At 43.8% G+C, this 27,920-nt stretch overlaps 1 pseudogene; it reads right to left on the minus strand.

Moving 5' to 3' along the window:
* Positions 1-11,232: 11,232 nt before the first annotated feature.
* Positions 11,233-27,920, minus strand: part of LOC138426644 (pregnancy-associated glycoprotein 1-like) — a 31,759-nt pseudogene continuing 15,071 nt past the window's right edge.

The raw sequence follows: 27,920 nt of genomic DNA on the forward strand, positions 1-27,920 counted from the left end.
AAAACAGTAACAGGCTTTATTTTCCTGGGCTCCAATCACTGTAGATAGTTCCCACAGTTGTGAAAAAAAATACGCTAACTCCTTAGAAGAAAAGCTATGAAAAACCATACAGCATACTGAAAAGCAGAGACATTACTTTACCAGCAAATGTCTGTATAGTCAAAGCTATGGTTTTACCAGAAATCATGAGTGGATGTGAGAGTTGGACCATAAAGAAAGCTGAGTACCAAAGAATTGATGCTTTTAAAATGTGGTGTTGAATAAGACTCTTGAGAGTCCCGTGGACTGCAAGGAGATTCAACCAGTCCATGCTAAAAGAAATAAGTCCTGAATATTCACTGGAAGGACTGATGTTGAAGCTGAACCTCCAATACTTTGGCCAAATGATGGGAAGAACTGACTCAGGAGAAAAGACCCTGATGCAGGGAAAGATTGAAGGCAGAAGGCAAAGTGGGAAGACAGAAGATGAAATTGTTGGGTGGCATCACTGACCTGATGAACATGAGTCTGAGCAAGCTCGGGGAGTTGGTGATGAACAGGGAAACCTGGCATACTGCATCCCATGATATAGAAAAGAGTTGGACATGACTGAGAGACTGAACTGAACTAATGTACAGATAATATCAGGGAACAGGCAGAAGCCTTTGGGGTCCAGTCAATCCTGTGGCCCTGGTGGGAGTGGTGAAAGATTTAGGTGGAAGGGGAGGCTTCCCACAGTCTGGTGCAGGTGCTTGAATCCAAGACAAGGAGCACAAGATTTTGAATGTGTTACCAAATATTGTTTTCTAAAAAACAAAACAAAACAAAACAAACAAACAAAAAAAAACCCCAAAACTTGCTTTCTGCAGGAGTGACAACTTTGATTGAGTCTGTTCTCTAGATTTTACTGAGGCATGTGGAAGGAATCTGGAGTGGGCTGAGTCTGCAAAAATTAGGTGACCAGCTGCTGGAAGGCCAGGCTTATGGTAGACATTCTGCATCAGGTGAAAAACAAATCCAGAGAAAAAGTGTCCCTTCTGGAGTGTACATGGCAATGTATCACATTGTTTCAGTAGATCAGTTCAATGGTGTTTTTGAGCAAGCAAGTAATGCGTGATGGGTGGTTTGCTTTTGTCAATTCCTGTGGGTAGTTAGATGACTAAATGTTTTGTTACTTAATTGCATGATTGGAATTATGCTTGGGAAAGAAAACTACATCAAGTTCACCCACATTTTGACATTAAACAGCAAGCATAGGATGATTACTAAGGCAACGATAGGTAATTTAAACATGAGGGGCCAAATGGGGAAAGATTCACTTGACAGGCTGAGATTGGATTGTACAGGTTGCCATAGTTATTGCTATGAAAAGTAGTCATAACAGCTACTTGTTCCTATGCTGGAGATGTGGGAAACTGACCAGAGAGCAAGATCTTTTACAAGTTTCCTTGCAGTGTGATTTCAGGGGCGAAGCAATTGATAAGGAAAGGCAGACTGGCAAGGCTGAGGAAGGGAGTAATCTGAGACAATAATCACTAGCTCTCATGTGAGCCCAGAAAACAGAAGCATAGACTCAGTCAGAGTTCTTGGTCAGGATTCAGAAATAGATGTCATTTGGCTGGAATCAATATTTAGCCTTGTGGATGGCAGCCATAACCTCTAAACAGAAGATTCCCTTCTCCCCAGATGGTGGAATAATTCACATTTGTTCCAGATTCAGGGAACCAAAGAGCCCTCTGAGGGCCACTTGCTCTTTGCAGGCACGCATGCAATCTAGAAGGTGGAATTATCATCATGGTGCCCATTTTCCAGATGAGAAAACTGAGGTTAAGAGACTTGATCAAGCTTACACAGCTAAGCATGTGAAAAGCCAAGCACAAACCCAGGGTAACAGTCCTCAAATTGTGTGTTTTTGATCCACACCGACTGGGAGTGGTGAGTGGTGATCTGGAAGCAATGCTTAGGCAGAAGCTAACATTATTCATGTTTAAATTGAAGAAAGTAAGGAAAACCACTAGAACATTCAGCTATGACCTAAATCAAATCCCTTATGAATATATAGAGGGGATGAGAAATAGATTCAAGGGATTAGGTCTGTTAGCCTGAAGTACTATGGATGGAGGTTTGTAACATTGTATGGGAGGTGGTCATCAAAACCATTCTCAAGAAAAACAAATGTGAGAAGGCAAAGTGGTTGCCTGAGGAGGCCTTAAATATAGCTGAGAAATAAGAGAAGTGAAAGGCAAAGGAGAAAGAGAAAGATATACCCAATGAAATGCAGACTTTCAGAGAATAGCAAGGAGAGATAAGTCTTCATAAGTGAATAGTGCAAGAATTAGAGGAAAACAATAGAATTGTAAAGAGAATAGATCTCTTCAAGAAAAGTGTTCCAGAGGAACACTTCATGCAGAGTTGGGCTCAATAAAGGACAGAGAAGTCAAAGACATAATAGAAGGAGATGAGGTGAGAAGAAGTGACAAGAATGCACAGAAGAACTATACAAAAATGGCCACAATGACCAGGATAGGGACGTTGCTGGGTCATTCACATAAAGCCAGATAATGGAGTATGACGTAAGTGGGCTTGAGGATGCATCACTACAAGAAATGTTATGGAAGGTGATGAAATTCCAGTTGAGCTGTTTAAAGTTCCTAAAGAATGAGGCTGTAAATGTGCTGCATTCAATATGTCAGCAAATTTGGAAAGCTCATCAGTGACCACAGTGCTGGAAAAGGTCAGTTTTCATTCCAATCCAAAATAAAGGCAATTCCAAGGAATGTTCAAACTATTGAGAGAGTCATTTCCTGGGCAGGTTGATAAGAAGTCTAGGGGTCCCCAAGGAGAGAGGGGTCTGGAATTCTCAAGGGGGAAGAAAGGACAAACTTTTTTTCCTTCTCTACATTCCTTAGGATTATATAACAATAATGTATTCTGCCTGAGGACAGTCTGTGGATTAAACCTTCTTGCTAATTCTGTTATCTTAAAATGTAAATTATGGGAGTAGGTCTGGTGAGGTCTTTACAACCTCAAGATATTCTTTGGATTCATTGGAGAGTATATAAACTCATTGGTAACACTAACAAGCGGGTACTCTTTCTGCCCCCTTCTGATACCTATGTCAGAAGCTTTCTCTATCTCCTTTATACTTTAATGAAACTTTATTACACAAAAGCTCTGAGCGATCAAGCCTCTTCTCTGGCCCCGGATTGAATTCTTCTCCTCTGGGGGCCAAGAATCCTGGCGTCATGATTCAACAACAATCTTTCATCTTGGGGGCTCATCCAGGATCCTTCAGGACAAGGTAAGGATGCTTGGAGCTCTAGTTCTTTGTTCTCTTAGTAAACACATTTTCTGCTGTGCTTTACTAACTCTACAGTGTGCTTGTGTGAATGAATGACATGCCCTGCGCGAAGCAAATGAGGAGCCCTGCTCTGCGGTTCCAAGGTGATCTCATACGGCTTATGGCAGAAACCTGTCAGGGGTTTCTACCGACCTGCCAAGGCCAAGAGGCACCCAATGTCTCCTTTGGGAACCGACCAGAAATGGGCAAAGCGTGTGGACCGAACTCTCCTTTTTCGGTCTCTTTGACCATTTCATAACTCCTTACAGAACGTAATCTATTGGATCATAGACTTTCCAGGGACTTGTGATCTATACTGTGACTGTGTACTGTGGCAAACTTGGATTGGTATTCAAGAAAGTGCCTAGCCTCTCTAGGAATTGAAAGTTTGGAAGCTAGATGGAGCTTTAGCCCCAAGAACATCTCGGAGGTTAAAGGTTACTCAGATTGGGACTGCAATGTTTTTTTTTTTTTTCCTTTGGTAACACTGTCTCTTAGTGGACCAGAGGAGGCTCTTATACTGGTGTGGTGATGTTTGAAAAGAACATCCCAGCGTTATGTTCATATCAGTCTTATTGTGGTCAGGAATATACTCAGGGTCGTGCACAGGCACTCAGGTGATGAATGTTTCCAGCAGCAGTCTTGCTTGGGAGGCATTCTGGAAGATTACTCTGATTACACCCCGGGTGACATCAGAGACAAGCAAGGTTAAAGGTGAAGAGCTGGACATCAGGTAGAGGTGCTATCAGGTCTACCCCTGGTACATCCCCACCCCATCTCGGTGGTAGAACCGAGAGGGTTGAGACAGCACCTGCGTCAGTAAGGGACAGACTAAGTCCGACCAGCAAGGAAAAGCTTTTAGTGTAAAGTCTGTCTACACCTCCATCTAGAGCAAGGAGGGATGCCTCCGGTAGAAAAATGGCCCTAGTCACTTTTTTTCTCTCTTTCAGATGGGAGCTAACAATTCCACCTCACTCCTTTGAACTGTATCCTGAAAAACTGGGATAGATTTGATCTCCAGGGCTTAAAGAAGACACACCTGGTCTTCCTGTGTGATACTGCATGGCCACGGTATCCATTGGAGGATGGCGAACGGTGGCCAGTTGGAGGGTCTCTTAAGTATAATACTGTTTTACAATTAGACCGGTTCTGTAAGGAACAAGGGAAGTGGGTAGAAGTAGCATATGTGTTGCCCTTTTTCTCTCTGGGAAATATGCCAGACTTATCTCCTAAGGGTATAGATTTGGGTGTGAAACCTTCAGCTCCCTTCTGTCCTCCCACTTTGCCCCCGTACTCGGGGCTCCAAGCTGAGCAAACTGAAAACCAGAGAACCCCCCCCCCCCCCCCCCCCGCCTTAGAAGGGTTGCCTTTGTCTCAGTGGAAATCCAAACTGAGATTCAAACTGCATACGTGGAGGTCCAAACAACTCCCGTCTCAGTACGACCTCAGACTATTTTGGTTTCAGTAGAAACTCAGACCATCGAATTAAGAGATGAGATGGACTACAGGAGACAAAGAGAAAAGTAAAAAGAAAAACAGGTTTCTCCAGTCTATCCCTGGGGTCATGTGTGCAGAGCAGCCAGAGAGACTGAGGAACAGACACACAAGCTGTTGCCTCTTCATGAAACACCCACCGGGACAAATAATCAGTCTATGAGAGTTAATAAGCCTTTTTATTATCAAGAAATACAATGAATCAAGGAAGATCTGGGAGACTATTTAGAGGACCCAGAAAAATATATTAGAGCTTTTAAAGGTGTTACTCTGCTTTATGACTTTACTTGGAAGGGTGTGATGTATATCTTGGGACAAATGCTGACTCCTGACACAAAGACTCGAGTTTTGGGAAAAGCAGTTGCTTATGGAGATGAATGGCTTGGTAATGAATCAGTAGGGAAGAGGAAGGACGAGATAGCGGCCCTCCCCACTGGGAATCAGGCCGTCCCAACTATAGAACCAGACTGGGACTACAACACAGCTAAAGGAAGATGGGTTCAGAGCCATTTTGTCAGATGTATTCTTGAAGGACTCAGGCAGGCGCGTTCTAAGCCTTTAAACTATAGCAAATTGGCAGACATAGAACAGGAGGAGAAGGAAGCTCCTGGTAAATTCCTAGAGATTCACTGAGATTGATAAATTCACTGAGATTGATCCCGAAAGTGAAGAAGGAAAAGTGATCTTAAAAGATAGATTTCTCACTCAGTCGGCTCCAGATATCTGCCTTAAGCTACAAAAATGGGCGTATGGACCAAATCAGTCTTTAGATACTGTTACAACTTGCTCAGATGGTCTATTATGGTAGGGAATATAAGGAAAAGAAAGAAAGGCAAAAAAAAAAAAAGACCAAGGAAAAGGCGGAAGCCTTCACAATGGCTATGAAAAATGTTCTTAAATAGCCAGAGAAAAATGCCCAGAGGGACCCAGGTGAAAAGGGATGGGCTTGCTATTACTGTGGAAAGGAGGGGCATCTCAACTGGGATTGCCCTCAGGCATCTAAGCTGCCCCCGGCTCCATGTCCTGTCTGCAAAGGACTACACTGGAAGAGAGACTGCCCTCAGAGGTGTAGGTCTCCGGGGTCAGACTCTCGAGACAATCAGGACTGAAGGTGACTGGGGGTCCCCACACAAGCTCCCATCCTAATTACACCTGAGGAACCCCGGGTATTAATAATTGTGGGGGGCCAATCCGTTGATTTCCTTTTAGATACTGGGGCAACTTACTTTGTGCTTACTGAAGCCCCTGGCTCACTTTCTTCCTGATCTGCTTCCGTAATGGAACTGTCTGGATGAGACAAAAGGTACTATTTCAGTTATTCTTTATCTTGCAACTGGGATTCTGTGCTATTTTCACACGAGTTTCTGATCGTGCCAGAATCTCCCTCACCCCTTTTGGGGAGGGATATACTGAGCAAGGTCCATGCCTCTGTTTTTATGAATATGGAACCCTCCCTTTCTCTTCCTCTAGTTGAACAACATGTAAATCCTAGAGTATGGGCTGATGGAAAATCTGTGGGTCAAGCACAAAATGCTATTCCTGTAGTTGTCAAGCTCAAAGACCCACACTTATTTCCACATAAAAAGCAGTATCCTCTGAAACCTGAGGTTAAGGAAGGGTTAAAACCCATCATTAAAAATTTAAAGGAACAGGGACTATTAATTCCCTGTAACAGTCCTTGCAACACTCCTGTTTTGGGTATAAAGAAATCAAATGGTAAATGGAGACTAGTTCAAGATTTACATATAATAAATGAGGCTGTAGTTCCTTTACACCCCATGGTTCCTAATCCTTATACTCTATTGTCTGAAATTCCTGAAGGAGCCAAATATTTCTCAGTAATTGATTTAAAAGATGCCTTCTATTCAGTGCCTTTGGCGGAGGAAAGTCAATTTCTATTTGCCTTTGAAGACCCTACACAGCCAGCTTCTCAATTAACCTGGACAGTTTTGCCCCAGGGATTTTGTGATAGTCCTGACTTATTTGGACAAAGTTTGTCACGGGATCTACGAAACTTTAATAGCTCTGAAGCGGTGGTGTTACAATATGTAGATGATATTTTGCTCTGTGCTGAGACAGAGGAAGCTTGTTCGTGAGCCTCAGAAGATTTCTTAAACTTTCTGGCTGGCTGTGGTTACAAGGCAGCAAGAGAAAAGGCTCAGCTGTGTCAATGGTCGGTTAGATATCTGGGCCTAATCATATCAGAAGGGGCTAGGGCCATAGGCCTTGAGAGAAGTAAACTTATACTAAGCCATCGCTTAACTATGACTTTAAGACACTTGAGAGGATTTTTGAGAATCACAGGTTACTGGATTCTGGGTTGTGGGGAACTTGTCCGGCCTTTATATAAACTTATAGCTAAAACTCAGCAGGCCCAAACTAACAAACTGGTTTGGTCTCCAGAAATTCAAAAGGCTTTTAAGGTTCTTCAGACTGCTCTCCTGCAAGCTCCAGCTCTGAGCTTGCCCACAGGGTCAGAATTTAATTTGTTTGTCACTGAAAGAAAAGGTATGGCCTTGGGAGTTTTGACCCAACCTCGAGGGCCTCAGCAGCAACCTATTGCTTATCTAAGCAGAGAATTAGATGTAATTTCATGTGGGTGGCCCCACTGCCTAAGAAAGAGTAATTGGGGCAGCGGCTTTATTAGCACCTGAAGCTTTAAAAATATTTATTGGATGAAACCTTACTGTACTGACTTCTCATGTTGTGAGTGGGATCTTAAATTCTAAGGTTAATATTTGGACGACAGACAGTAGGCTTCTTAAATACCAGTCATTGTTGTTAGAAGGACCAGTCACTAAGCTTAAAGTCTGTGGAAATTTAAATCCTGCAACTTTTTTTTTCTGAAAAGGAAAATGAAACACCTGATCACGATTGTTCTCAATTCCTAACTTTATGCAGCTCAGGAATATCTAATGGATACCCCATTAGACAATCCTGATCTGGAAATATTTAGAGATGGCAGTTCTTTTGTTCTGGATGGAAAGCGTAAAGCAGGTTATGCCATGTTGACTGCTGAACAGGTTTTGGAAGCAAAATCTCTTCCCCATCTGGATGTATCCTGGAGAGGACTGGGAAATTTATTTTACTCATATGCCAAAAGCTAATGGATAGTTTTGCTCACAAGTTTGGGTAGATACTTTTACTGAATGGACTGAGGCTTTTCTCTGTCGTAGTGAACAGGCTAAGGAGGTTATAAAGATTCTCTTCATCAGTGCAAGGCTTCCTGTGGTGGACATCTCCACTTCAAGGTAAGGACTTTCTCCAAGTCTGTGAATACCTTCGACAACAATCACGTGATGCCTCGTCTTCATCTGATGACATCTACCAACCCTAAAATGGACTGGTGCAACATTTTACACTTTAACTATGGACATAATGTGACTTTTAATTTTGACTATGTTGCCTTACATCTGTAACTGTGTAACTGGATTTTTTTCTAGCCACATGAAAGCGTTTAAGTTACAAATGGTTGCTCAAACTCCTGCTACTGCTGCACCTTCCTCCACTACTATTTGGGACCCCTGGATCAGATATCCTCAATATGAGGATTAGGAGAATACGTTGCCTCGCCAATTTAGGGACAATGCCCCTTCTCAGCTCGGAAGCAGTGATGGAATGAGAATGACACCCCTTTACCCTAGGCAACATAATTCTCCTAAAAGAAAAGGGGGTAATGAGAGAGTCATTTCCTAGGCAGGTTGATAAGAAGTCTAGGGGTCCCCAGGGAGAGAGGGGTCTGGAATTCTCAAGGGGGAAGAAAGGACAAACTTTTTTTCCTTCTCTACATTCCTTAGGATTATATAACAATAATGTATTCTGCCTGAGGACAGTCTGTGGATTAAACCTTCTGGCTAATTCTGTTATCTTAAAATGTAAATTATGGGAGTAGGTCTGGTGAGGTCTTTACAACCTCAAGACATTCTTTGGATTCATTGGAGAGTATATAAACTCATTGGTAACACTAACAAGCGGTACTCTATCTGCCTCCTTCAGATGCCTATGTCAGAAGCTTTCTCTATCTCCTTTATACTTTAATAAAACTTTATTACACAAAAGCTCTGAGCCATCAAGCCTCGTCTCTGGCCCCAGATTGAATTCTTCTTCTCTGGGGGCCAAGAATCCCGGCGTCGTGATTCAACAACAATTTTTCACTATCATGCCATTGTGCTCATCTTACTTGCTAGCAAGGTAATGCTCAATATCCTTCTAGCTAAGTTTCAACAGTACATGAACTGAGAACTTCTAGATATGCAAACTGGTTTGAGCAACCAGAGGTCAAATTGCCAACATTCATTGGATCATAGAGAAAGCAAGGGAATCCCAGAAATAACATTTCCATCTGCTTCACTGACTATGCTAAAGCCTTTCACTGTGTGGACCACAACAAACTGTGGAAAATTCTTAAGGAAATGGGAGTACCAGATCACATTACCTTTCTCCTAACATTTCTGTATGCAGGTCAAAAAGCAGCAGTTAGAATCAGACATGGAACAACTGAAAGATTTAAAATTGGGACAGAAGCCTGAGAAGGTATACACTGTCTCTCTGGTTATTTTAACTATATATAAGATACATCATTCAATATGCCGTTTTGGATAAATCCCAAGCTGGTATCAAGATTGCTGGGAGAAGTATCAACATCCACAGATAATGAAGATGATGCTGCTCTAGTAGCGGAAAGCAAAGAAAAACTAAAGAGCCTCATGATGAGGTGAGGAGATGAAAAAACCGGCTTAAGCTCAACATTCAAAAAACTATTCACAAAATGATACTCAACATTTATGGCATCCAGTCCCACCACTTCATGGCATATAGATGATGGAAAAGTGGAAACAGTGGCAGATTTTATTTTCTTGGGCTCAAAAATCACTATGGACCTTGACTGCAGCCACAAAATTAAAACACACTTGCTCCTTGAAGGAAGAAAGGCTATGAAAAATCTGCACAGAGTATTAAAAAGCAGAGACACACTTTGCTATGGAGGTCTGTAGTGTCAAAGCTATGGTTTTTCCAGTAAACAGGTACAGATGTGAACTCTGGACCATTAGAAAGGGTGAATGCCGAAGAATTGAGCTTTTGAACAGTGGTGCTTGAGAAAATACTTGAGAGTCCCTTATACAACAAGGAGATCAAACCAGTCAATCTGAGAGGAAATCAACATCTGACCACTGCTGTTTCAGCTGAGGCAACTACTGAGGGCGTCTAAGTGGAAAGAACAGATGCTTCCACTGCAAAAGTGCCTAACCATGGCAGCTCCAAGCAAACAGTTTATAGCCCCACCCATGGAGAAGCTCAGAAAGGCTGAAGGCTCTGTGTTCCCTGGGTTCCTGATACATCCGTTGCATTCTCCCAGCAGCATTGGAGGCCAAGGAAGGGGCATTCTCGGCCCTGGAGGAGGGAGATGCCTCTGGGATCCACTGGGGCTATCACTTACCAAGTAGGACTATAAAGAAGAGAGCAGGCATATGTGGCAGAGAGCTGGTGACTGGGTATGGGACAAAAGGGAACCAGCTCTCCATGAAGTACCTCACTCAAACTCCCCTGGAGGTGAAGCCCAGTGATAAGATCATCTGAGATGGGATGAAGAAAATCTATTTCATTACCCCTTATAAGCCCTCTGAATGAGGAGGTGGTGGAGTTGGTGGGTCATCACAAACTCTTTCATGGCCTAGACCATCTCCCACTTTCTTTGAGCCTCCTCTTCCCAGCTTCAGTCATGTAGTTCTGGAGGGAATTGACAATCATGTGTGCTGCTGGGTCAGACCCCAAGAGCATGTAAAGCCAGTCATAGGACCCCACGGCCCTGCCAGGATGGCTGATCTAGGACTCCACATGTGATCTGAGGTAGGTCATTCAGAGAACACCCTTGAACTCTGATATCTTCAATCTTTTCTTTCATTATTGGAAATGTCTTCAGGATATAAAAACCTGGGGCAGGTAGTTTGGACTCCCTAACTAGTTGTAGAATCTTTGGAAAGAAAGTTGCAGGCTCAGACCATCAAAGAAGAGGGAATGAAAGAGTGAGGGTGTGAAATAGAAACTGATAACTTCTAATTTCTTGGGTCTGGTCACTGAGATCTTTATATTTGCTCTGAGTCTTGTGTCCTGGATTTGCAGAATCATTTCAGAGAGTCTCCCCTTTCCTTGAAGCCAGTTGGAGGTGGGCTCCTCTCAACTGTGATTCAGACTTTGTTCTAGATCCTTCCCAAACATTGTACCCCTCCCAGACACAAACGGAGGCACCTGTTTGTTTCAGCACCATTAGGAGTGAAAATCTTCATTCTTTACTGAAAATAGGGTGTGCAGACCAGCAAATACAGTTCACAAGCATCCTGAGCAGGAGTACATACATGTGATTTAATGTTTGCTTGGAGTGCCCTTACTGATTCCTGAACCACACCAAGCATTTATACTGCCTATGCCAGGCCAATCTTGTCATTTCCTCCATCAAAGACTGAGAAACACAGTCTCAGGAAGATGTTACCCAGGATCCAGGTCTCTCTAGATGTCCTCACTGTGTTCTCTTTAAAGGTGGTATAGCAGTGGCCTATAGAATCGTGGGGGAGTCAGAGACACACACCAGTCAGGCTCAGCCCCTATAAGATACTCCCACAAATATCTAGACCTAGCACAATTCTTGATTTTATTTCCCTCTTTTGGTAAGTATCAAGGGAGTTTCTAGGGGATATGAGAGTTCATCCACAACCAAAAAGAGCCAAGACAGAGGTTGCCATGAGGAAGGGTATAGGGGAGCAAAGGACTGGAGTTGGGGATACAGAGGAATGATAAACAACAAAGTCCTAATGTAGACTATAAGGAAATATATTAACTATCCAGTCATAAACCGTATGAAAAAGAATAAGAAAATAATATATATTTCTTCTTGTGTATAACTGAGTCACATTGCTGTGCATCAGAACTTAACGCAACACTGAAGATTAGCCACACTTCAATAAAAATTTTAGTAAAGAAAAAGAGTGTCCATAGTTCTCCTCTTTCCCTGTTTCTTTACTTCTGACTCCTGCTCCTTGTTTTCTCTTCAGAGAATGCTGGTTCTCCACCTGCATCCGCAAAATCCATACTTCATTAAAAAATTTTATTTTGTATTGGAGTATAGCTGATTAACAATATTATGAGTTTCAGATGGATTGTAAACAGACTCAACCATATGTATCCATGTATTCTGGTCCCCAAAATACCCCTCCCATCCAAGTTGTCATATAATTAAGTGGAGTTCCCTGTGCTACACAGTAACTTGTTGTTGGTTATCCACCTTATATAGAGCAGTCCCCACAACACGTTCTTGAAGACTTTACTTAGGAACTCTGGGAATCCTCCTTCAGCTGGTACTCACCTTCCTGGGCCCCTTCAGGCTTCGGTGGGTAACGTATTCTGGTTCTCCATACCCACCGGTCAGTCTATAGTCCTCATCACCCCAAGTAAGTCCCCAGTGGCCCAATGCAGAGCATCTTGGGATGCCATTTGCTTGGAATCCAGTGCACTTTTGCGTAGAACCAAGCAACCCTCCATATGGCTCCATGAGTTTACAGTTTTAGAATTCCTGAAATTCCGTCCCTTCCTCAAAGCCTTCTTTGAGACCCTCAGCAAACTCTGCCCCTAGGCAGCTGACATAAGGCTTCCACCCTGTGCAGGGGCTGAGCAGTCACTGTGAATGGTTTATTCACGTTAGCATCCATCCTCCTAACAGAGGGGTCGGGTAGCCTGACTCACAAAGGGGGCACCAAAGCTATGGGAAGATGCATCCGAGAACTAGGGTGACCACGTAATTTATCATCCAAACCAGGAAAACTGAAGGTAGGGAAAGGAGACTGTTAATCCCTATGGTGGGACAGCACACTGGGACTGTCCCCAGCCATTCTCCTTGTCACATGACTTATTCAGGGACTGCTAGAGCTGACTTTCCATGTTCATCCATCTGAGGGTTCAGATTGAATTGAAGCTATTTGAAAACTGAGGACCTGAGTGTTCCCCTCTGCTTGTGATTCCCACCATGCCAGCATGGCGTGGTGTCTCCACATTGATTTCAGGATGATCAGTGTCCCAGACGGCCCTTTACTCTCACCTGGTTCATGTTGTGGGAGGCTCTGGCCCAGCCACTGGACTCAGCAGCATCTGCAATAGTGCGAGATGGCCTGAAGAGGGCGCCCTTCTCCCAGCAGCAGGCCAAGTGTTGTTCCAAGTTCCTATTTGAGAACCACCCCTCAGGCTTCTCCCCTCACCTTGAGGATGTAGGCATGAGCTGGGCCTGGGTAGCTGATACTATTGATGGTGAGGATAATAGAGGACAGGATATTGACTGCAGAACATGAAACGTAGTGCTGTTAGAGAGAGAGGGAGAGAGGTTGGCCCTGGGGATCCTTTCTTGCGCGTGGAGACTGAAGGTGACCCTGAGGCATGACCCTTCACCACAGAACTCTGTGGTGTGGCACTGATGAGTTTCTGGATGTTTTTGACCAGTGTTCTTGGGCCAAGGATCAGGGATATCGCAGTATCCACAAGGGCTTCACAGCCACCAGAACAAACAATAACCTTTCATTTCTTGGAGATGCTGAGAGACAGTGTGACAAAGCAGGGGTCAAGGTCAGGTTGAGTCTCCCCAGAGCTGCCCCCTTCCTGACTATCTCCTAAACAGCCATTTGTCTCCTGCCCTCTTTTCCTTTGCTCCCGACATGATGCCTTCCTTGACATTCTTGAATGCAGTACTTGAATACACCAGGCTCTTTTGCACCTTGACACAGTCTGGTCTTCCTTCCTATAGGAGTCCCCTTCCCTTTGACTAGCAAATTTCCTCTCATCTTCCAGATTCCAGCTTAATTGTCATGGTTTCAGGGAAATTTTTCCCCCAGTGTTGATCAGTCTCCTTCCTTGATAGTCTCTGTAGACACTTCCTCATACCTGTTGCTGCTGCTGCTGCTAAGTCGCTTCAGTCGTGTCCAACTCTGTGTGACCCCATAGATGGCAGCCCACCAGGCTCCGCCTTTTAGTGGGTTGCCAGTGCCTTCTCTTCTTCATGTCTAGCATGGACCAAAGTCAAAATTCATTATGTGGGCAAGTCACTTCATGTACATCTACCTTCTTAGATGTGAGGGAGAGTTTTATTCTCCTTGCCTCCCTCAAGTGCCTGGCACAGAGTGGATGCCCAAAGCTTGTCTGTTCAATGAGTGAATGAAGACTTAGAAAACAATAAGAAACCTCCAGAGAGCTGTATCTGGTGGGGAACAAATAACGGGTTGCACACAGAGTGAAGATAGAGATTCGCAGGGGCAGCAGATTCTCATAGTAGGGGGAAAGAGGGGCTCCTCTGGGAGAGGGTGTCTCCCAGCACTGCTCCTACAACCAGCTCAGACCCTGAGACCCTGGCCAGGAAATACATGAGTAGCCCACAGAAACTCCAAAGGAGAGGTCAGCTTTTATCTGAGGGTATCCCACAGAATCCTATCAAGTATGCCTCCTGTCCTCAGGTCACTCCTGGATCCCACCTCCCTGATTCTCTGTAATAGCCCCTGCCCCACTGGGTGCCCAAGAACTTGGAGTGTCTTTTTTTTTAGTTGCTTTCAAGTCTTAAGACTGCAGCCAACGTCTCTCCACTGCTGGGTAGCTGCACCCTAAGAAGACCAATTTTCCCCATTTTCTCAGGACTGTCCCTGTTTTTTAACTGACATTTATCTTTACTGAGAATTTCCTATGTCCTAGGTAGCCTTCGACAGTCGGTCATCTTATCATAACTCTGTTCTGACTGGAGATATTCTCCCTGATCCTCTGTTCACCACACTGTAGAGTCCTCTAACCATGCTCCCCATCTCAAAGGGCAGTGGATGTAGCCTTCTCAGAGCTACACATACCTCTCTGGTGCCCTTTAGGACCATGGGGACCTTTTAACCCATGAGGATTACGAACATATGGGTTGTTTGTGTATTTATGTGCTTGTGTCTTTGTTTGTATGTGTGTTTGCATGTGCCTCTGTGTGTGCTTGTGTTTCTCTGACTAGCTATGCATGTTTTTATGTGTTAATGTGTATGTTTATGTGTGTCTGCTTGTGTGTTTCCATGTGTCTGTGTGTCTGTCTCTGTCGTAGAAGGTGGGTATATGTCTGTATGATTGTGTATCTGAGAATGCATTTGTGTGTGTCTGCCTGTGTCCATGTACAGTAGTGGGACCATTGCTTGGGCTGACCCTCAGAGGGAGAGGCTTACCGGTCCATACGTAAAATCTAGTCACCCTTTTGGATCAATGGTACCCAGCTGAGCTCTCCCTTGTAGTAGCGGTGGTCCACCCCACCGAACATCACCACACTGCCTTCCCACTCGTCTCTGTAGAGAGAAGTGAGGGGGGAATCCTTGGAGGACAGTAACAACAGCACTGTCTGAGAGCTGTGCTTGTCCACCCATCAAGGCCCTAATAAGGTCCCCGTATACAGGTGCATAAATAGCGTCTAGGAGAGATAGAGATCTAGACTGAGGTCTATTAGTCTCACGAGTGGCACAGAGGAGGTTAGAAGCTGAATCACTTGTCTGAGCTCCACCCACTATGTCTTTGAAAGATGCCCTGGACCTCCAGCAACCTGAGTGCTCAGACAACCTCAGAGGACATGGTGCTGAAGTATTTGGCCTTCCCATTGTCCATCTTGACATTTTTCAGGAAAATCAAGCCTGGGACTTCTAATGGTGTGGGTTCAGGTCACACAGAGTTGGCTCCACTGGCCTTTGACCACTGTCCAAAGGGCCCCACACTCAGAAGGGACCCCACCTCTGCTCTCCCTGCCTTCAAATGCCTAATATTTCTTGAATGAGGGGTCCCACACTTTTGTATCCCACAGTTTCATTTTTCACTGGCTACACAAATGGGGTAGTTGGTCCTGGGCTCTGTTTAAACGCTAATGAGGAAGGAAAGATATCCACTATCCTTCTCCTTCCTTCCTTATCAAACTCATAGGCAAGTCATATTGCTTTTTCCACCAAATTATTTCCTGTTGCCTTCCATTAGCCTCTCTCATAACTCACCCAGCTACACCAAGTTACTGGTCTTGAGCCCAGGAATAGGGTTGTGTTCCAACAAAATTTTATTTAAAAAGCCAGTGGTGAAGCCAGGTAGGGCCCTGGGGCCACAGTTATCCTTGGTTATATTACTCATAGGATACTTCTTTATCAAGTGTTCTATAACTTTTGTGCAACTGAAAATATCTTACAGTTAATTTAGAGAAAGGAATTGTCCATCTCAGACATACTTGCTCAAGTAGAAGGCAAAAACAGGCTCAGAAATGGCACCTTCATTCTTCAGCTTGTAAAATATGGGCATGGTTCCAGAGAGGATATGTTCGGATGGTTCAAGCCCAAGATGCCATCATATCTTCTGCCGTAAAACTCGTATTCCGCCACGCTTAGACCGAATTGCTGGTCAGTACTTACAAGGTCCCCAATCTGTGGGAGAGAAGAGTGATCCCACTTACAGATACGTGAGGTGGGGCTAGGACTGGGCTGGGGTGCATTGCCATTAGATCCTTAGAGAAGAATTGAGGCTGGGCTCTGTCTTTGGTTGCCCACAGATGGTTAGAGCAAGGTGGAAGGGGAATTTGGGTTCCATTTGAGAGAGACTGTGAATTTTAAAACATTTGCCCCTCTGAAAAACACCCCCTGAGTGATTCAGATTGGCCTCGTGGTTTCTGTCCAGGTGGGGCAAGCAAGAGTCAGGCCAGGCCCCATTGGTTCCACCTTATGGACAAAACAATTGAGAGCAAGATCGCCTTCTCTTTGGCATCACTGTGACTTAATGACAGGAATGGACTGTGTTCTCTGTAACGTACTGTGGATTCTACATCTGTCCAAGAAGACAAGCCAAAAACACAATCTTGCTTGCAGGGTTCTATGAAATTGCTGCCTGGGGGATTCACTTTTGGGGATATGCGTTTATTTCTGTGAGTGTGTATGAGAGAGAAAGAGAGGCAAACTGCTCAAGTATTTGGGGGGAGGCAAGCCATAGGTTTATTAGACTCTGAGGGTCCTCTAGAGTAAGAACTCATTTATCAGGCCCCTTGACTTCTCAGGCCTCCAGTTTCCCACTCTGGAGACCTGAAGGCCTTGACTGCACCCAGGGTCCCCAGATCAGTTTTATCCTGTCCCCCAAAACCCCACAGCAACTTCAGTCCTGAAAAGCCAGCCTAACTCCACCTTTTATCAATGTGTGCTCCCAGCAAGGCCCTTGCTGTCTGGACCTCAGTTTCCTCATATGTCTCATGAGCTAATCAGAGTAACTGCTTTGTGGGGTTGTTGCAGAATTAAACAAGTTATCACCTGAAAATGGCTGGAACAGTCTGTGAATATAAAAGTGGGTGTTTTTTTCCTGTCTTCTTGCTCCCAGCAAACTGAATCTTGAACTGCTCATGGGCAGAGGACCTGCAAGTCCACACCTCAAGCCACCCTCTGGGTTAGCTAATCCGTTTGCTCGTGTGTCACCACAGGCACTGCCTCCCCAGGGACAGGATCCTGTGGGTAAGATGGTCAATGTCCATGGGAGTTAGGATAGGAAGGTTCCTGCCAGAAGGTCCTGAATCTGTTTTGCAAGCAGGGGTCATTGCATAGCCAATCCTGATTTAGCTTCTCTTTACACGTTACCCAAATGTTGTCATAAGCAAGAAATCAATTCATGCTTCCAGATCCATAGGTAATCCTGAAGGTCTTTTGGGTAGGCCAGAAGGTGGAAGACTTGTAATGTCTGAACCCAACTTGTGTAGCTGCAGACCCAAAGATGAGTGTCATCAGGTGCCAAGGGTGGAAACAGGGCAGCGGGGCAAGTGAAGGATGGTCCGGGTACGGGGTGTCTGTACTCACAACAGGCTAGATGGGGGCGAAAGAGGGAGGGCACACACAAGTCAGATGAGCCTGTGTCAAAGATAACCTGGAACTAATGTAGAGCATCTACCTGGAGAAAGAGGGAGTGGGTTAGTGCAGACCTGGCTATCTTCTGTTCCCACACTGATGTCTTCCTCTGGGTGTCATATATCTCTTGAGATCACTTTGCAACCACTGTGAAGCTCACAGCCTTTTTGTCACAGAGGTGCTTGCATTTTATTTTTTTTTCCCTGTGCTACATTGTTTGCAGGATATTGATTCTATGACCAGGCATTGAAATGATACCTCTGGCATTGGAAGCACAGAGGCATAACCACTGGACCTCCAGGAACGTTGGACACCCAGGGAAGTCCTGGTGCCTTCATTTGAAAAATTATGTAGTCTTTTCAAATGCAGCCTTAGCACCCCCTTCTCCAGGAGGTCCTTCTTATCAACCCCAGGCACTAACTCTAAACTCAGACCATATTCGAGCAACACCACACAAGTGACCCTTTCATTTGCCATGTATTCACTGTTTTCTAATCTCTCAGGCTGACATGGGCATTCTTGAAGACAAATAAGCCCTTTTCCTAATCTAAAAACAGAAAGCATTGTGTTAGATTCTTACGGCCTTACACGGAATATGCGTTCAGTAACTTCGTACTGCTGTGGTTCTTACATCTGTGGAAACTGAATTCTTCTGCCTGGTTATTCACAGTTGGTTTGCAGTTTGTTCTAACTTCTGATCAGAGATGGTTCATTCTTCATCTGTAACTAGTTGACTCCCTTAGTTCAGAAGGAGCTGCTGCTGCTGCTGCCGCTGCTAAGTCGCTTCAGTCGTGTCTGATTCTGTGCACCCCCATAAACAGCAACCCACCATGCTCCACCGTCCCTGGAATTCTCCAGGAAAGAACACTTGAGTGGGTTGCCATTTCCTTCTCCAATTCAGGAAAGTGAAAAATGAAAGTGAAGTCACTCAGTCGTGTCCGACTCTTAGCAACCCCATGGACTGCAGCCTAACAGGCCTCTCCGTTTTGGGGTTTTTCCAGGCAAGAATACTGTAGTGGGTCATCATTGCCTAATGCTCAGAAGGAACAATCTCCCTCAAACTAATGACACATCTTTGACACAGAAATGGATGTTTACCTGCCACCTGGTAATTTCTGGGCCCAGTCACCAAAACCAACAGTTGAGGATGAGAGTGCCTTCTCCTCTGTGGGGCCCCTTTTGCCCAGTGTTTCTGCCTCCTGCAGGAGCCCCAACCCCAACATCCCACGTGGCATCTCCAGATGAGCCCCAGTGCTAGGTTAGAGCGTCAGGTGGCACTGTGGAGCACCATCCTCCTAAAACACTCACATCCATGATGTTCCTCAGGGGGTGAATACCTTAGAGATATTCTTTCACCGAACTTTTGAGAAAGAAAACAAAAAAGATGCTACAATTAACTGTCAGTGTTAAGGTATAATTGTCTTAGTAACGGTACTGTGTGCTTTCCACTCATTTTTATAAGTCATCTTATTATAAGAATTTTATGCATATTCCTGGAAACTACTTGAATATAGGTTTGAATAAAGATTCTGTTCTGTAATGTTGGATAAGCCATATGACCATGTGTGGTCTCATTCTCTCCTTCAGTATAATGGTGGAATGTAATGAGTCAAACTCTTCAAATAGGATATCTTGGGGATAAGTGAAGTGATGGATATAAAGTGCCTGATAAATAGGAAGTCTCAACAATGACAACCACTAGCATTGCTGTTGCCACCCCACTGTACCCTTCCCATAGAAGCTCAGGGAAGGAGGTAGAAGGGGGATTCCTATCCTCTTTTACAAGGGAGGAATTTGAAATGCAAGAGGCTTGTGAATTGGCTGTGATCACACTGCTTGTCAGATATAAAACAGTGTATAAATAGCTCTCCACATCTTTCTCCAAGTTGAAAGAGAAGGAGAGTTAAAAGAAGAATCCAGGAGATTGGGAACACGTTCAGGAAATGTAGAAAATTAAAAGAAAATTTAAAAGAAAACACCACAGAGAGGAATACATTCACAGAAACTTCCAAAGGGATGGAGAGACAAATGATAGTGATACAGACATGCAGACATAGAGATATACACACTGAAGTAGAGAGGGAACAAAGAACATGCTAAATAAAACCTAGAAAAGTGCTATTCCCCAGGGCCACACCTACATCTGCATTGACTGTGCACTCAACAATTGCAAGGAGTTCCAATTCCAATAGGTCATGACATGACTGGACCCCAGAGTTGTGTAACTATGCAAATCTACACCAAGAATTTTGGGTCCCACAATTCCAATAGCAAGGTACTTATCAATATTTAGGGGTTGAACTTTAAGATTGTCAGGGAAATATTCCATTCCTCTAAACCTGATGAGTAGAAGAATAATGAGTTGAAAAGAAAAATCACAGAAAGGAAGATGATGTGGCTTATAGTCTCCATACTTACATGACTCTGCAATCTGAGAAGGCCACCAGGTCAAGGAGCACAAGCCACTTCATGCTTCTTTCCTGGCTCCAAGTACTCAGGGAAGTTCAGGTTCTTAGCATGTAGTGGTGACTGGGAGCCCCTAGGGATATATATGCTCTGACATGCCTTAGTTTAGCCCTTTAGGCCAATAATAGGTCTGAAAAAAACATAAAGGTCTCGATAAAATCTTTATCTTCATCAGTGTCCTTGGTGAGTGGATTTTGAAGGTTTACATAATACAGAGAATTGAACTGTAAGCTCTTCCTTGAAGGTTGGCTGGAAAAACATACTGATCTGCATGGACATCTCAGAAAATGAAGAACCTTGCCTAGATGGAGAAAATACTGCTAAGAACATCATAAAAATGGATATTAAGGGCCATGCTCAACATTCTTGGTTTCATGTCATCTTCCTAGCCACTTCATGAGATATGCATTGCTGTCTTCATTGGTGAGGAGATTGCTAGGTGGATAAGTTGTCAAATGGCAAAGTGAAGACTTCAGGGACAGCCCAGGCACATACAACTGGCTTTAGGTAGTGGGTCTGATGGCAGACATCATGGGCGACTATGATGCCAGGCTGCATCAAAGATTTAGGGCAGAGCAGTACTTCAATTGCATGGTTTCAATATTGGAAGAAATGTCAGATGCATCCACAAGATATTTTATATCATCCAAAAAACATACAAGGAAGAACTGTATGCTGGATTCTGGGTTAAAGGCTTCAAAGTCGATGTTGATGAAGACAAAGTAATCTTCAACTTAAGAGACCTAACAGTTTAGTTCTCACAAAATAATGGTCCCAGGAGGCAGGAGATATGATACTAGGACTAGGTGGCCATGTTGAGCCCTGGACCACACAGGCCTTGCCACTGGGAGCAGCCTTTCCTTCACTTTTCCCATGCTGAAAGCAGGTTAGTTGGCCATGTTTTCAAGAGAATCAGAAATTTGGATATTTATCTACAATCTACTGATTTTAACATTAGTAACTAATTTTTTTCCAAGAAAAAAAAAAAAACAGTGGGAATGAAATCTCCACAGCGATGTGCTGGAAACAGCGTTCAGTCTCTGCAGGTTTTTATTTCTCGCCTAGAGTTTGCAGTGCAGTGGGGACAGAGAGAAATTTAATTCATGTTGGTTGATTTACAAAGAGACTGAATGCATACTGAGCATGTGTGTTTCCTTTCTATTTATAAAGGAAGATCACCAGGGACATACAAACCAACCAAATTTAACTGCTGAAGATAAATGGATATATATCTGATATAATTTCCCCATAGGGTTTTTGTTATGAAAAATTTTGTCTGCCAAACCAAACATACAAAACATAATTTTGAAATGTCTTCCCAATCAAAGAAGACAAAACTACTGTGGCAGCCAAAGTAATGACAATCGTGTTTAATGACTCAACCAAGCCTCCAGGGCCTATTTCTGCATGAGATCTATCCATGCCTGTCCTCTGAATACAACAGGAGCCTCTCCTTTTGCCAGGTGTGTTTAGATGGGGCACTGTGACTTAATCCTCATTTTTGCATGTTGTTTAAATTCAGTTCTGGTGGTTAAATCCCAACAGGGGGAAAGTGACATCACTGACAAATGACACACATATGCGCCCTTTGAACTATGGTTTTGGAGAAAACTCTTGAGAGTCCCTTGGACTGCAAGGAGATCAAAGCAGTCCATCCTAAAACACAATCAGTCCTGAATATTCACTGGAAAGACTGATGCTGAAGCTGAAGCTCCAATTATTTGCCCACCTGATAGGAACACCTGACTCATTGGAAAAGACCCTGATGTTAGGAAAGCTTGAAGGCAGGAAGAGAAATGGAAGACAGAATGAGATGGTTGGATGGCATCACCAAGTCGATGGACATGAGCTTGAGTAAGCTCCGAGAGTTGGTGATGGATACGGAAGCCTAGAATGTTGCAGGCCATGGTGTTGCAAAGAGACGGACACCACTGAAAGGACTGAACTGAACTGAACAAATGAGAACAAAGAGACTGATCAATCTAATTGCAGCAAGTTGACTACCTGCCCATAACAACACATTACTTAAGTAGCTTTAAAATTCAGAATTATGACTATATTCAGAGTGGAATATCTTTTAAGGAAAAACAAAAATATGGCCTGTCCAAAACAAAACCAAAGAAAATCAAAAGAAAAACAGGAAAGAAATCTGAAACTTTATTCAACAACTAATTGTTCCTCATAACTTCTGTTATTATGACAGAATCATATGCATGTTAACAGGTAAAAGCAAGACAATAACTAAAACTAACGTTCTGAAATAAGCCTTTCAGTGGCTAGAAAAAGAGGTTCACAGGTAACTGAAAGAAGTTTAATTCAAATCCTGCTGTCTTAAATCTTGAACTGAAAGCATAAGTTTGTACCAACTGATTATATTCCTTTTTACTTTATTTTTTAAGGAAAATGTGTACTTCTTACTCTGACCAATGCAAGCCTACAAGCAATGACAACTGGATAACAATGACTATTCAGAGGCCTCTCATGTATCTTCTAAATACATTTCCCATCCAACGATGCATGGATTCTTAAAGAGATGGCTGATTTCAGGACTGGGTCAAGAAATGCACAAAATAATCTTGGGAATCGTGAAGGACCAGAAAGCTAAGGCACTTCAAAGCCCAATGGGGACTGGACAGAAAGTTTAAGGATCCAAATGAAAAGGCCAAACATCTACCAGTTTGTTGGGCAGAGTGATGTTTCTGCTTCTCAACACACTGTTTATGTTTCTCATAGCTTTCCTGCCAAGAAGAAAACGTCCTCTGATTTCATGGCTGCAGGCAGCATCCACAGTGGTTTTGGAAGGTAAGATGAAGAAATCTGTCAGTGCTTCCACCTTTTCTCCTTCTATTTACCATGAAGGATGAGCCTGGATCCCATGATCTTAATTTTTTAATATTGAATTTTAAGCAGGCCAAATGTGTCCAAATGTTAATAGGCAACATCTTATTACTCTGTGATAGATTGCTAGGGCATCAACTCACCATTCTGAGCACTGATAAAGGAAAATAATCATCAATATTTATGCTATTTTTTTTCTATTAAGCATAGGTTATGTATCTACAAACAGTTCCAGGAAAACAAGCTAGACTGTCGATTAGGAAGTGATGAGAGAGTGATGGGGAGCGGCTATAATACAGATGAAGTCTCACTCACTAGCCTGCAACTCACCTCCTGTGGAGGTCCGGTTCCTAATATACCAAGGACTGGTACTGGTCCTGACCCACTGTGCTGGTATTGTGCACTCGTGCTCTAAACCCAATAGTGGGACACTCTGTAAGATAATCCACCCTGCAACCGCCCAGTTTCTGAACAAATGAATGTCATTACAATTGGGAGAGGAACAGTTGTTTCATCCTAAAGGAGAACAACCAAGTGCAACATACGACTACATTCTTTCAATAAATTGTGAAAACTGCTTTTTGAGAATCAGGGAAATTTGTACATGGACTGGATATTAGATGTTAATTTTATTGGGAACAAAGTGCATTTTTTAAACATTCCATTGTTTAACCCCAAATACTCATTTATGTACATTTTGTGAATTGTTCATCTAGTCCCTAAAATACTTCAGGAAAAATGAATAAAAAGTAAAAAAGAGAATGGAATGATTTTCTGTCTTGAATTACAAACAGATCTGTGTAGTTGCTATGGGTAGAGTTGTGTCCACCCTTGACTCCCAATGTTTTGGTATTAGGAAGTAGGGCGTTTGGGAAGTACCCAGGTTGACATGGCATTTGATGGTGGTCCCTCATGATGGGATTAGCCTCTCTCTATTTTCCTCTCTTATTCTCCCTCTTCCTCCTTCCCTTCAACCACCACATGTGAGAAGATAGCAAGAAGAGAAAGACTAATGCAAGTCAAGAATGTCTTCACCGGGAACTCAATTGGCCACCCACTTGATGTTGCATAGTCTCCAGTCAATTACAACCGGTGGGACTATGAGGTTAGTTTTGTACTTATTGATGCCAAAATGATAAAACATAGCCTTTATGATACTCTTCTTTATTATATTTGTTATGTTTGAAATCGTTTTGTAGTAAGTTTATAGAAAGTCCATTTTGAAATTTCTGTCTTAGAGATAACCTGAGGAATACAAGATTGCAGATTCAGGAAGGTCCCCAGTGAATGAGTGATTGGAGGACCACATGCTCCTTACTCAAACTCATCTCTTGTCATCTGAAAACCGTCCCCCACACCTGAGAACTTTACCATGACCACCACGACCACCCACCGCCTCCCCCCACCCTGCCCCGCCATCTGCATCTCCATTACCCTGCTAATCTGAGTCAACTAGCTGGAGATGTTAGTGATTCAGGACAGGGTCTAGAAGCAGAAAGAACATGGGCATTTTTAGAAAGAATGATCTGGGCAGACCTGTCCTTGGTTTTCCCTTCTCTAGTGCCATCTGCATGTGAGGGATTGGGCCAGGGTAGAGAGGAAGCCACAAGTGGGACTGCATGGATATTTGCAAGAGAAGGGAGGAGGAATTCAGAACCCTGGAACCAGGAGGTGGGCAGCTTGCACAGGACGCAGGAGGGAAAGAAGAAGCACTGGGAAAAGAATAGTGCCTACCTGAGGGCCAGACCTACCTGAGTCTTTTGTTTAAACTTGGAGGTCACGTCATTCCTGAGGGAATTCTTGCTCCAGATGTGAAAGGGAGAGAGCTGTACTCACTCCGACTGAGTCACATGGAGAGGGACCACCTCCCCCAGAGCCCTTTGATTCCACTCTAACTGTGGGTATCATCTCAAGCCAGAGAGCAAATGGCAGGTCATCCAAAAGATGACCTACTTTAAATAGTATCTAAAATACTACAAAACTTGTTGAAGAGTCCTGGCATATCTAGTTCCCCGAGTCTTTTGGCAGAGATGATTCATCAGCCTAATTTGGGTTTCTGTTGAGGAATCTACAAACGTCCCCATGGGTGACTTCTGACTTTTAAGTACCTGATCTCATCCCACAGAACCTAAATGATGGTACGTTCCTCTGGGCAAGGCCTCTAAGGTCGTCGGTGTCAGAGTAGCTGTGTGACAAGTGGTCTACCACTCCCAATTCTGATCCCAAGACCCATGAACATTGCCAGACAGTTACAGCCCCCTGCCACCAGAGGCAGCCTCAGCATCCTCAGCAACAGGCACCTTTGAGCCTCTTGTCCACTGATTGGCACTGAGCTTCATCCTGGATCAAGTGTTCTGGAGCACGTCCAGTCTCCCTCATCCAAGAGACGGGAAACTGAACCTTGGGTTGTATGACTCACTCTAAACCTGTAGGTACATTAGTGAAGAATTGGGACCCAGGAAATCTGGCTCTCAGAGTAGGAGACTTCCAAGAAGGGAAAGATGAGAGAAAAATCCATTGCATCCACTGCTGGGCAGCTCTCAGATCTGTAGGCACCAGAATGGAAATCCTTTCCCGTTGCCCCTCAAGTCTGGTTCTGAATTTATCAGCAGTCCTACCTTCTTGTAGCAGCAAGAAAGCAATACTGCATGCTGTTTCTTCTGCGTTCCAGGCACCGTGGGGAGCCCCAGCTGTCATGACCCTAGGAGGCCGTCGTGCAGGTGGTCACTGACTCACTCCCAACTCAGAATCCCCAGAGCTCCCAATCTTCATTCAGACAACACAGACTTTTGGGTGACTGGAAAACATGAACCTCCATTCACAGTGAAAAGCATTTTCTTCTCAGCCTTCTGGCAACTTAAACAAGTGTCTTATGTTTCCTCAGGGAACCCCTGGCTGGGGAGGCTGAGGTCGGAGATTAGCCTGCATGCAGGGGAATATGTTCTCTGATGCTCCAATAGACCTTGGAAATTCAAAGACCTTGAGAGAACTACCATCACTCTTATGTTTTTTTAGGGACTTTGCTTTATGAATCTGGTCGGAGAACAAGGACAGAAACTCAGGACAAGGCTGGGCATCTCTGGGTCCCAGCTGACTGTGAGTTGAGTTCCAGCCACCAGGCTTAACAGTAGGGGCTGATGTTATTCACAGGCCACCTTTGAGAAAGCAAAAGAGGAAAGAGTTTTTGGGCAGAGAGCAGTGCGGTCAAAGGGCCATGGGAATCACACAGCGCAAGATGAAACATGAGGCATTATTTGTTTCTTTACTCTATCAGTTGTTTGGCCTTTCTACTTCTGAGAACAAGCACATGGAGATAGTCAGAGGCATTGGTGGTGCCCCTGGCACCTGATGCTCCTGGTGATAACCAGTTTGTGGACACATTCCTGAGTTCAGAGCATATTCAGCCTCGTGATAACCCAGGTTCTCCCTTCTTGGGAAGGCTGGCATGGCTCATTGCTGCTAACTCACAACTGAAGCATGGGATGAGGTCATGGTGGTTTACCTCTAGGCCAGATTCCAAGGATGGAAGGAAGATTGACAGTGGAATGGTAGCCATTCATTAAACTTGGTTACCTTGGTCCTTAGCAGGGGCTATTTCCACATCTAAAATGTTTTTCTCCCAGCTTTTTGCATGGCCAGGGCCTTCTCAAGATTTACCATCATCTCAAAGGAGTCTCTCTCAGGCTTGCTTTCCCTGGCCACTCCACTCTCACAAGCAGAGACCCTCATCCAAAAAGTGCCTAGACATTTCCTTCTATCAAAACAATAAGTATAGTTACCAATGTGGAAAGGTGGCAGAGGGATAAATGGAGAGTTTGAGATTAATATATGTATGCTACTTTATTTAATAGATAATCAACAAAGACCTATTCTACAGCCCAGGAATTCTGCTTAATAGTCTGTAATATTCTGTAAGGGAAAAGAATCTAGGAAAGAATGGATACATGTCTATGTATAAAGGAATTAGTTTCTCATACAACTAATATTAATACGATGCTGTAAATCAACTATATTATTAAATAGATTAAAAGCAGTTTTTTTGTGTGTGTGTTTTTTTGTTTTAATGCTTTCATGTAGAGACCCATGGATTTATTTAGACTTGCAGGATTTCAGATATGATGCTGAATATGCCAGAATGGGTGCAGAAATCTAGACATTTTCTGAGGTTATATTTTCCTGAGCTTTGGTGTTTTGCTTCTAGTGTCACCTATGATTTGACTTTGGAGGATCTAATACAAGGGCTTGAAGACACTAGCTGGGTGTTAGTTGAAGTATGAGAGGGAGGTGCTAATGGGAGAATGAAATCCCAGCTCCCTAGCCTTAGGTTGGGGCACGTTTGATGCACAACTTACATCCCAAGTTCCCTGTGAAAACAGGCTCTTACTTCCCTTTCCATGACTTGTATGAAATCAGACCCAGACTGGTTTCATCGTTTTTCATGCCCTGCTTCCCCTGAAACCTCACTGGTTTCTCTGCGAGATTTTTTTTTTTTTTTAAATTTTAATTTTGGCTGCACTAGGTCTTCATTGCTGCTGAGGACTTCTCTATTTGCAGCGAGCAGGGGCTACTCTGTAATTGCAGTGCACTGGCTTTTCAATCTCCTGATGTAGATCAGTCTCTAGGGCACTCAGGCTCAGTAGTTTTGGCCCACTGGGTTAGTTGCCCTGGGGCATTTGCGATTTTCCCAAAGCAGGTCTCAAACGCATGTCTTAAGCACTGGCTCAGAAGGGAAAACCCTCTGGAAGGAATTTGAAATAAATCACTTTTACATGAAACTTAGCACCATGGCCTATTTATGAGACTGAGAAAGGATTGTCCCTGCTTCAAGCAACCTCCTGAGATCAGGACTGACTGAGGCTCCCCTCCCAAGGGTTCCTACAGGATCTTGAAGCTGTCCTGCCATGTGG

This window comes from Ovis canadensis, chromosome 21 (assembly GCF_042477335.2).
Source record: "Ovis canadensis isolate MfBH-ARS-UI-01 breed Bighorn chromosome 21, ARS-UI_OviCan_v2, whole genome shotgun sequence".
NCBI classification, from domain to species: domain Eukaryota; kingdom Metazoa; phylum Chordata; class Mammalia; order Artiodactyla; family Bovidae; genus Ovis; species Ovis canadensis.